Genomic DNA, 9,872 nt, shown 5'->3' on the forward strand with positions numbered 1-9,872 from the left:
TAAATTTAAGCCAATCATTTTAAAAAGGGGATTTTCCTATAACATTTTATTATTATTATTATTTTCTAAATCTATTTAAGATTTTTTTCTTAAAAGATTTGGCATTAAGACTTCATTTATTTTCTGGGTCTCATTCTCCTCCCCTTTTCTGAACCTAAATATTACCTCTAGCAAGATTTTTCTTAATGAATTTAATATATCCCACTTCACATTTCTCTTCTTCAAATATGCTCAGTTCTCCTCTAAATAAATACAAAACAAAACAAATAAACAAACAAAAAACATATTGTTTTTGACTCCACTACCTTATTGAACTAAAAACCTAACCTTCCTTCCTTTATGGGTGATTTAAATTTTATGTGCTTTATTGGTTTGTTCACTTACATCAATTTACTCAGTTGTTCCTCTATTCATTCAAAACAAATAAGCACTGAATTTCAATTACTTGAGAGCTACTTCCTTCTTATCAAAGACTTTCCTGAAGTCAGCTTCCCCCTCTCCTCAGCCCTTGATCACTTCCTTCTCTGAATTCCCATTACTCTTTTGATTCACTGTTTTGTTTCATCCTTTGGTGATGTGTGTATTGTTCTCTTTAACCTTATAAGTAAAAGTTCTTGGAGGGTAGTGACTCTGTCTGTGCATCTTCTTGTCTCCTGAATGTGTAATGAATGACTTAGACAACCCCTTCTGATGACCATTCATTAAGCATCCAATATGTGCAATGTGGTCATTTCTAGAATTTATATTTCATCAGGCAGGTTTAGAGAAGGAACTCAAAACAGCATAAGCAAAGGGAACAAAGACTCAGAGATAATAAAGCACAAGACGTGGTTTCATGACATATAATTTACTTTTGCTAAATAGAAGGAGCTGGGAAGGAGTGAATGAGAGAAACCCTGGGAGCAGCATGTGGCAAACCGTACTTATGACTGTAGGTTAAGTCTGCCCAGGACGTTTTTTCACCTCTCTTTTTCTGGTAACTATCCTAGGCTTTTACTACATCAGCCTCCACTGTTTGTGTAAATCCTGATGGGCCCCCTTATCTAGTGTACAGGTATATCATGTGCTCCGGGCTTGGTAAACCATATTAACTCCATCTCTAGTCACAGTGATTCAAGCGAAATCATTTAAAGTCCTCCATAGGATTTCTTTTCTGGAGTTCGCAAAGTAATTTTCCCTGGGGATGCTGGTTGAAGGGCTATTGGAGTTGCTGACAGTCATCATGCTCTGGACCTGAAGAGAGACTGCCTGAAAATAAAGCTGAGATAAGCTGAGGAAGGAAGACAAGGAAAGAGAAAAAATGACCTCAGCTAGGCCTCTGAATATAGTCATGATGAGTGTTCAATACACCCTAAACTTCTCAGTTACACAACCCACTACATTATATTCTTGCTTTTTAAGAGTTTGCTTGTTTCATTTTATTGAGCTTGAGTTTGTTTTTGTCAGTTACGCTATAAAGAGAGTCAAGATGTTGAAAGGTAGTCATTGTTTTTACTGTAAAGATGGAAGACTATTGATGATTTTGAGAAAAGCATTAGGTAATCAAAATTATATCATCCTGAAAGAGGAATTTTAGGGGAATATAGGCAGGATTAGGGAATTTTTAGAATTGGAGTCCATGGAAAAAAACATAGGGCTGAGGAGAAAAATAAGACATTTTTTTTTTTTTTGGGGGGGGGGGGGGGACGGAACCCACACATGAGACATTTTCGGGGGGCTAGCAATCCCTAGTTAATTAGTATACTTAATGCACATTCTTGTTAGCCTATAGTCTAGTCACTGCCCCTTCCTTAATTATCTGGTCTTGTAAGACCTGTTTACCTAAATACTCACATTTTACAGAGGCCATAAACCATGAACAATATACAACCCCTAGAGGGGGTTATCAGCACTGGTACCAGGCCAGGCCTTTAGGTGTGGTCTCACAGCCCCCATCCCAACACACAGGGCTTTTTGCAAAGCCCACAAAAGGTCCAGAAGTCTGATCCATAGATGGGGGACAAAGAAACCAAAGGGTATAAAGAGAAAGCTTCCTCCATATTGGTTTACTCAGGATTTGGAAATAGTCTCCCCTGAGTCATGGTACTAGTACATCTGGAAATAAATAGGTTTTTCCTGTATCTCTGGGTACTCCTGTGTATTTTTCGGTCACTTGGTAAATTCTGAAACATAAAAATGGTTCCCACACCGAGAACACAGAGCCCAAGTTGCCCCCTTAAGGCATTGCTGAATGATAGCAGGTGGGTGGGCCCAGTCGACTGAGCCCCTGATGACAGGAAGTCGCACCTCCAGTCATTTACTGTGTCCCATCCTCATCAGGCCCATATGACCAAACCCCCAACTTGCCCTCCAGTGGACTCTAAGGAGGACAGGAAAACCCTTTCTGGAACCAGATATTTGAAGGGTGAGTTTTTCCCTGGGGGAGCAGTCCAAGTTCAGGTCTGCCTTTAGGGGCAGAAGAAGTTGCTGATCACCACTTAGGCAAATTATTTGCCTCAGTTCAGGACTTTCTATGGGTGGAAGTCAAAACTCAGACTGATTGCTGTGTGAATATGAGTGTGAGAGCCTGCGTGAAGTGAAAGCTATCTTGTGTTGTCCTGTGTCTCTTTTAACTGGGAGGGATTACATGGTTTAACTGCAAACATGGGAAATAGTTCCTCGAAACCTGCTGCCTTAGAATGTATGCTAAAGAATTTTAAGAAGGGCCCAGACCGCTGACTGCAATGCAGATGTCTCTCTGCAAAATCAAGGGCCCCCATCTTATGGCCCAGGATGGGAAATACATTCATTCTCCCAAAATTATCCATTGGGGAAAATGTTCAGATTCTGGGGAGAGGCAGTGCCCCGAACCAGAAACAGAAGACATTGCTGCTGTGTGAACTTTTAGTGTTGTGCATGCCTGTATGAGAGTGTGTGTTGATGTTTTATGTATCTTTGTTGTTTAATTTGTTTAAAGATGGGGCAAGTCCTGCTTTGGGGGAAGCCCAGTTGTGTGTGATGGGGCTGAACATGTGACAGAGATTTTAGGATGTCCCAGCAGCTGCCAAAAATCTTTATTCTTGGGGACTCTTTGCTCTTCCTGTCAAGGTGTTAGCATGCCAGAAACTCTTAGCTAGTGAGAGTTCTGTCTTTATGTCTGTAATGTAACTTTGGCTTTCTAACTTTTAGGGACTTTAATTTGCTCTTCTTTGATTTATAATTTTGCTGTGCTGGGTTAAAATTTTAAGATTCTAAGGAAGTATAAAATTTGTAAAGGTTACAACCAAGGAAAGTTTAAACAAAGACCAACTAATTCCAAGCCTACCTTGATTAATAAACCATTATCTTCCCCACTTGAGGCAAAGTGGGAGGGGAAAAGAACAGAAAAAAAGAGGGGGCATTTTACTCTTAGTAAAAAGCCCGGAGGTTTCCAAGCGGCAGAAAGGGAGGCAGTACTTGCCAAACTTGGCAGGGTGGAGAAATTTGCAAAACCCCTCCCAGCATATGTCCATTAAACATCCATTTGTCAGCATTGGTATTAATGGGGACAGGGACTAGGACAGGAAGCTGGTGGCCCACACTTGCTTGTGACATTAAAAACCTGTGCAGGCCAGCCGAGGCAGAACTAAGGCTGCTATGAAGCAGTTAAGGGTACAGCAGTAAGGGAATGAGCAGGCGATAGGTGTGTCCTCCCAGCATTTTTCCTGTGATGTTGGAGGAAGGGGCCAGCCAAAGTATATTTTACTTTACTGTAAAGTAAAATATAAAAATTTAATAGCCAAATCGAAAATAATTAATTCTGTGGTCAAGACCAAATCTTTAATGTTAAATCTGGTTTAAGTTTTGATAATCTTTAAATTGGGTATATTTAACAGCTTTTCCAAATGTAATATTTCAAGAATTTAACTGAAAGACAGCTTTGTGACATCTCAGGTGTCCTGAGGTGACACAAAGATTTACTTTTTAACTAAATTAGACCAATACAATATACTTGAAATTACATAACGAAGTAAGCTATGCAGACTGGGTTGGGTAACAAGATTAATGCTCCCATGATAATGGGCGGTTCTTGAATGAGGATGGACCACATTCCAAGGGTCCTGGGGGCATACAACTCCCAGCCAGATTAGCGTGTCCTTTCCTTGAACAAAAAGGGCAATCATGGTTATTGGTCAAGAAAATGCTTTAGGTAATAATTATCTTTAGAATCTCAAAGTTGTTAAGATATAATAAATAGATGTAACTAAAATGAAGAATTTGGATAAAGCCTTTTCAGTAATAATTATAAATATGTTAATAATGGTTGTCCAGTAACTCAAGAGGAGACTGACTGTGCTCTCTGTTGGAGGCAGGGGCCAGCCTGTAATGTAAAAAAGCCTAAAAGACAACAAGGGCAGACAGAGGAATGAGACCCTTGCCCTGCCTTCCCCTCCCTATGTGACCAGGGGGACAATCTGAGGGAACACCCAAGATGGCAATTTACAATCCCAGCCTCCCCCTTGGGAGGAGAGCTATATTGATAAGGCTCCAACCGCCATGAGGCCACTGCACAACCAGAAACCAGCTTTTCTAGGCTGCAAAAGGAGTTGGAGCAGTAGAAAAAAAAGAAAGTTAACGTGACAGCTGCTGCTAGACTAAAAGAAGGGGGAATGATTTGAAAGTCGGCTATGGCTATCTGGTAAAGGGAGCACCTGGCTAGCCCTGGTATGCTTACAGCAGATGTAAGATTTCCAAACCCGGGAGCTCCAGTGGGACTCAGAACCTAAATTAGGCCTTCAATATTCAGTAAGGCAAAGAAGAAGGGCCTTCCGAATTTTACCAAAGACTAAAAGATCAAATGAGAAAGTACTCTGGGCCGGACCTGTTGGGCCAAGAAATACTAAAAATTACATTTTGTCACCAATAGTTGGCCTGACATTTCAAGAAAACTTCAAAGGTAGAGAACTGGAAGGATAGAAGTGCAGAAAAGCTGTTAAAAGAGGCTCAGAAGATCTACGTACATAAGAATAAGAAAGGCAAAAACAGAAAACTAAGATAATGTTCACAATTTTAATACAAGTGGCCTAGGGAAGGGCTGGCCCGGATAGCAAGAAACAGAAGCCACAGCAGTAACCTTAGCATTTTATCTTTAAGGAAAAATCTGGTAGTTTAAATCCAAGCCACTAGAGCAGCGGTTCTCAACCTGTGGGTCAGGACCCCTTTGGGGGTCAAACGACCCTTTCACAGGGGTCGCCTAAGACCATCGGAAAACACATATATAATTGCATATTGTTTCTCTGATTAATCACTATGCTTTAATTATGTTCAGTTTGTAACAATGAAATTGGGGGTCGCCACAACATGAGGAACTGTATTAAAGGGTCGCGGCATCAGGAAGGTTGAGAACCACTACACTAGAGTCTGGCTGGGAAGAGGCTGCTGCCTGCTCCCTCCTCCCCCTGCCTTTTCTCCAGCCTCATATGTTTATATATAATTTTCCAAAGTCTTTGGTAACTTTGGAGCATTGCTGGATTAAATAATAAACACCTAGAATATTAAAAAACAACAACACCTGAAACATTAACTGCTAGACAAGTTTTAATTCACCTGCTCTTAGCTTTTATTACAGAAGGTCTCTTGTACGTTGTTGAAGGTATATTTTCTTGAAAGTAAGAGTGCATTTAAAGTGTGTTCATAAATGTTAATCTAAGAAACACTGGCTGTTTACTTTTTAGTTATCATTGAAAAATTAAGGTTTCTAAGAATGAAGAATTCTAATACATTAAAAAAAGAGAAAGGAATGATCTGTACAAGTTACTGATGGTATGACAGAATGAAAGAATATTAGGGTAGAAATACTTAATGGAAGGACTGAGGCATGGTTATGCATTTTGAAGGAAAAAGAGGTGGTTTCTAAAGGTGGTTATTTCAGGAAGTTGTAAAAATATTTTTGAGCCGAAACCGGTTTGGCTCAGTGGACAATAAGCCAGGACACGCAGGACAGGGAAACCAAGATATTAAAACAGCAGTACATTTTTCTTATTTCATACATATTATTTTTCAGTTCTAGAATGTCCTTTGGTTCTTTTTATTATTTATATTTACCTGTTTAGTTATTTTTAATTCAATGCAAGAATACATTCTTTGACTTCAGTGAGGGTACTTATAATGGCTATTTTAAAATCATGGTTGGCTCATTCCAACATACAGATAGTCTAGGTTTTGGTCTCACTTGATTTTCCTTGTTCTTGACAACATACTCTATTTTCCTGATTTTTGTATCTCGGGTAATTTCAGATTACATCTTGAACATTATGACTATTAGGTTATGGAGACTGAATTGTACTGTTTTTCCTCTAATGAGTATTATTTCTTTTATTTTCGCAAAAACTTATTTTGGTTGCATTTCACTTGCAAACTCTTTGAACAGTAATTCCAATGCTAACTGAGATCTGTTTTCTTTTAAGTTGATTGATTAATTAATTTTGTATTGTTTAAAGTAATTATATATGTTGAGATCTGCTTTCTTTAACTGAGTTGTTATGGATCTGCGGCACATGGGTATGGTTCAGGGATCAACCAAAGAGGTGAGCAGACAGAATTTGAGCATTTGCTGTAGGTCTGTTTGCTTTTACCTGCGAGTCTCCTCGTTCTCAGATTCCCCTGGATTCAATAATCTGGTTTCTCAAACCAAGGAATCACTGGTGTTCCCATCACACTGACTGCAAAAATGGAAACTCATTCTACTTAATTTTCCTTCTCTGTGTGTGGATTCCCTGTGAGAACCTGCCTGTCTCGGTTTACTATAAAGGCCCTTTCTGTAGCTGCTTTTTTTGTGTGTTATGTCCAGAGCTTATAGTTGTAGTCTTTATGAAGGTCAGTCTAATAGGATCTTATTCAGTCATTATCAGAAGCCAGTTCTTCATATTTCTTAAAAACAACATTTATCTGGAAGACAAGTTTATTCAGATCATGAGCTCTTTCTCTTTCCTCCACATATTTAAGTCTAATGAAACCTATAAGTCTAACTAGAAATTCAATCTTCCATTGAGCTTCTTCCAGCTGCCTTGGATTCTCTCTCTCTCTCTCTCTCTCGCTCTCTCTCTCTCTCTCATCTCTCTTTTGTATATATATTGAAGTTGTAGACAGTTTGACTTTTTTTTTTTAGCAATGTAGAATAATTAAACTTCAGACACTTACTAGTAATCTTCAACTCAAGTAGTTTTCTCTTAAACTCCTATTAAGTACAAACTTGCAACAACTAATATTCGAAAGCCATATTCTCATACCTGCTTATTCTTTTAGCTCAAGAGGATAATGTGTAATAGTGGTAAGTTAATTGACTTTGGAGCCACCGGGCATAGTTTGAAGTTTACACTGTTATGCCTTAGATCTAGTAATTTAACCCCTGAGTCTCAATTTCTCCATCTGTAAAATAGGTATCCTAAAAAAATCCCCACTTCATAAGATATGATTGACAATACCATTAATCCACTTGCTCCAGCTCAAAAATAAAATAAAAATCTTTTAAAATTCTCATATTCCATAGCTAATCAATTTCCAAGTGTTGTATTCATTGACTCTTCTTAATTTCTTTTTCTTGTTGTCACTGTGTAGTTCAGAAATTTGCATCTCTTTTGTATTCTATAGCAATAATTTCATAACTGGCTTCCTGCCTTTGGTTTTGCCTTTTCTTCTAATGCACTTCCCATGCTGCCATGGACAGTCTTTTCTAAAAGACAAGTATATTGCACCACTTCCTTGCTGAAAGCCCTTCACTGGACCTGCCAAGGAGCCAAGTCCAAATTTCATTGTCTGACACACAAGTCCGCTCATTATGTAACCCATTTTACTCATTTCTTACTAGTCCCCTACATGCCTCCCAGGCTCCAGCTGACCTGAGCTACTTGCTTTTAATCGTATTTTGCATGTGAGCGAGCTCATGCCTTTACATATGTTGCTTCTTTGCTTGGAATGTCCTTCCTTGGAAATTTTTTTTCTATTGTGCACAAAGGCATCTCATTGTCTAGGTATGATCTTACCCGAAAGATATTGTACACATGGCAAAAGGACCATGCCTCATAGTTGTTTTGATCCTTCGATAATGAGGTAATATGGAAAGATAGGCACTTAAAGGACTGGTGAGCGAGAGGTCATTTATTGAATAATACAAAGCAATCTTGACTCAAGAACTAAATTCATAGTATATTATAAATGTGGTTTCAGGTTTGTATAACGGCTTCTATAAATTTCAGATTTTAAAATAGTAATGAAAAAATAATCCCAGAAGTTAAGAAAAGAACATTACCTAGATACACTATTTAAAATAGTAAAACTCTGGGAAATGAGCAAATGCAGAATCTAAGTCATATGTAATAAAGTACCATTGGCTCTTAAATGAATAAAACGTCTTAGGAAGTATGGTATCATTGCTTTATGAACACATTTAGGGCTAATTTATGTCCATTCCAAACATTACCTCAAAAAAGTGGGACCTATGTCCTGCAATTATGGCTTTAATATATTTTAAGTAAGATATGCATTTTTAAGAAATGTCTTCAAGAACATCTCAGCAAATTCCTAGGCCTTTATGTTCAATCGTTGGCTGAAGTTAGAGGGAGTCTATAATCATGCCCTCAAGATTGCTATTAGTGAGTCAAATTGACTTCATTCATTCATTCACTCATTCAACTATGTATAGAGAACCACAATGAATCAGCCGAACTTCTAGGAGTCTAGGTGCTTGGGATACAGTGGTAAACACAACAGACTAAGTCTCTCATTTCCTGGCACTTACCTTCTGGTGAGGAGAAGCATATAATAAAAAATTAATATAATCAGGTTATAATAAGAACTCTGGAGCAAACATAAGAGTTAAGGAGAGAGTGAAGGGGAGGAGAATGCTATTTTAGAGAGTAGTCAGTGAAGACATCTTTTGAAGGAGACATCTAAGCAGAAACTTAGGTGAAAGCAGGAGAGAGTCCTACCTGCCTAGGCAGAAGGAATGGTAAATGCAAAGGTCCTGGGAAAATGTGGTACTGAATTCTTTCTAAGAAGAAGGAATGATATGTCATATTTAAGCCTGTTTGAAAAATCAGATCACATATTTTGGAACCTGGATTTCTTATTTATTGTTATTAAACGTAACACTTCAGGGCAACTGCAATCTAAGTGTTGATTATTTCAAAATTCCTTCTTTTCCCGGAATTTTACAGATTAAAGAGTGCGTTGAGAAAAAAAAAAAAAAAAGAACACTTTTCCAGACCAAGTGTCACTGAAATACCCTAGCGATTTCCTATTGGTGGACATTTGTTGTTGTTTTGATTATTACACATTGCAGTCAATTAATTTAATGGCCCCGTCCCCCAACTCACTTATTGAAAAATTCACCCAGAGAAGCTTGAAGTGGATAGGTGAAACAATGTGGTATAGTGAGTCACACCCGTCCTAAAAGCCAGCACCAATTAGCTAGGATGAATTTGTAACAATCACCCATCCAACGGCAGCAGATGTGGGCGCAGCCAGAGGGAAGAGGCCAGAGGCCGCGCCGCCGCCTTTATACCGCTCCCACCGGCGGGACTAAAACAGGCGCTACAGTTCGGAGCTTCTCCTGCCTCCGGCTGGTGGAAACCACAAATGCGGGGTGGTGGTGGTGGCGGGGGGAGTTTGGTGCCAAGAGATGTACCAAGCGGGGAAAAAAACACCACACACACACACACACACACACACACACACACAGACAGACACACACACACACACTAACACCCCAAGAGGCGCAGTTGAAGGCTGTTGCCTCCAACTCCACGTTCTCCGTCTCCGAGACGCAGGCGCCCGGAAAGGGAGCACGCCGCCGAGAACCGAGAAACTCCTGGCATCCGAGGCCTCGCGGCTCGGTGGCGGCGCCGGTTCACTCA

This window comes from Myotis davidii, unplaced genomic scaffold (assembly GCF_000327345.1).
Source record: "Myotis davidii unplaced genomic scaffold, ASM32734v1 scaffold115, whole genome shotgun sequence".
Classification (NCBI taxonomy): domain Eukaryota; kingdom Metazoa; phylum Chordata; class Mammalia; order Chiroptera; family Vespertilionidae; genus Myotis; species Myotis davidii.